The sequence below is a fragment of the Tupaia chinensis genome, unplaced genomic scaffold (genome assembly GCF_000334495.1).
Source record: "Tupaia chinensis unplaced genomic scaffold, TupChi_1.0 Scaffold000217_1, whole genome shotgun sequence".
Lineage (NCBI taxonomy): Eukaryota > Metazoa > Chordata > Mammalia > Scandentia > Tupaiidae > Tupaia > Tupaia belangeri.
In genome coordinates, this window is record NW_006159692.1 from 2,493,469 (window position 1) to 2,495,359 (window position 1,891).

General features: G+C 38.7%; 1 non-coding gene across 1 annotated transcript; it reads left to right on the forward strand.

The window, feature by feature from the left end:
- Nucleotides 1-1,547: 1,547 nt before the first annotated feature.
- LOC114007707 (U6 spliceosomal RNA) lies at nucleotides 1,548-1,652 on the forward strand. The gene has a single exon (XR_003549294.1). It is a non-coding gene; the product is annotated as a U6 spliceosomal RNA (small nuclear RNA).
- The last annotated feature ends 239 nt before the right edge of the window (nucleotides 1,653-1,891 follow it).

Below are 1,891 nucleotides of genomic sequence, written 5' to 3' on the forward strand. Positions count from 1 at the left end.
GTCTGGCCCACCACCCTGTGAGGGAGTGATTTCTCACTTTCTGTCTCTCTATCTCTTGGGCGAGTTCAAGGCCCTATAGCAAAAATCTCTCTCAAAAAAAAAATGAGACTATGTGGATGTGTTGTAGTCTATGGTAATAATAAAGTCAAAATGTGACTTTGGAAGATAAACAGGTAAACTAGAGTTGAGAGATAGATCATTCATTAGATGTATTGAAATACCCATCTACATGGATATTACGGGGTCATTGGGAAAGTCATGATGCATTTTCACATAGAAAAACACATCACGATTTTCCCAAAGACCTAATAAATATCACCAAAAAGGATAGCAAGAATAGAATTGGAAAGAACTCAATGAGCCAGGAACTAAAGACTTAAGACAGTGAGAGGGACTAATATGAGGGTCTATAGACCACGGCAAACAAGAATAGTGAGTATTACATTTTGACGACCTGTGCCATAAAGCTGTGTGTGTATGGCAGGGACAAAGGAATTAGGGAAGTGTCAAAGAAAATTGTTTAAAGCAGCCTTTAGGAACTAGGAGTTTACCAGCTCTCCTCTCCTACCTCCCGGGACCCAGTGGCAAAAGGAGTTGGGAGAGAAAATATCTACCATTATTTAGAGTTTATGCAGGGGAAGCATGAATTTAGGATGACTCGGATTTTCATTAGAGGAAACATTCAAAGAATAGCTTGAAAACATGAGAGGCTTTGCTCCTGATTGACCTTGAGTTTCAGAATAGACAATGAAGGGCTTTTAGGGATTGAAGCAGGAGGGGAGACGGGATAGGAGATATTTGTGTAGAATGATATGTGGATGAGAATCTGAGGGATAAAGGATGACTTGGGAGTCCTGGGTTGCTTTGGTGACTCACAGCAGAAATAAATGGCACAAGCAGAAGCATCCTGATGCTGTTGAGAGAAGTCACAGTGATGATTCTGAGTGTTGGCGGATGCATGCTTTTGTTGGTGTTGAGTCAAAGAAGAGGTGAGGTCTTATTTGGACTGACCAGGTTCTACGATTTCCTCCTCATTCCCATGGAAGTTACTGGGTGTCCTATTTGTATCTTATCCCCAATGCCATTCATTGCCCAAACATGATGATCAATTGTTTGTTGACTGAAAGCAGTCCCCCCTTTTTAATAAACTATTAATCAACATTAGTTTAAATTTGAATAGAGGAGCTAAGGTAGATGATCCATTTTGAATACATTGAAATGTCTGTGGGGATTTTTATCCCAGGCACTGTTAAACTTCACTGAAGATGAATCATCGCTGACTCACGAGTCCAGCTCGTTTCACCTGCAGTGCTCGTTGTAAGTCACAGTGGCCTTTTACTGCCTACTATAATGGCTGCACAGTGGGGACCACAGTCCCTGGATTGTGCCCCACTAATGGAGTGGTTCATCAGTATCATTTCTTGTCCCTTAGAGGGAAAGAAAAGTGAAACAGAAGAACAGGATTTAATAGCACCTTTTTCTTCACTCAGTTGGGAAATATACCTAGAAAATACTGCAGAACTTACTAGTTTATAAGATAGTCTTCATTTGCTTCAGCAGTACATATTACTAAAATTGGAACGATACGGAGAAGATGAGCATAGCCTCTGCTGGAGGATGACATGCAAATTCCTGAAGCACTCCAATTTTTTTTTTAGAAAAAGAATTTTTAAAAAGGTAGTCTTTGGACCTTTTCAGACAATGACATTTTCAAAAAAATGAAATGATTTATTGCTTTTACTTATATAAAATGAAAGGATACAGAGACATGGGGATCAAGAACCCTGAAGTATCTTTAAGAAACATTTTGGTTGGAGAAGGAGTTTTCTTTTTTCTTTTTCTTTCTTTTTTTAATTTTATTTATTTATTTATTTATTTATTTAGGAGAGGT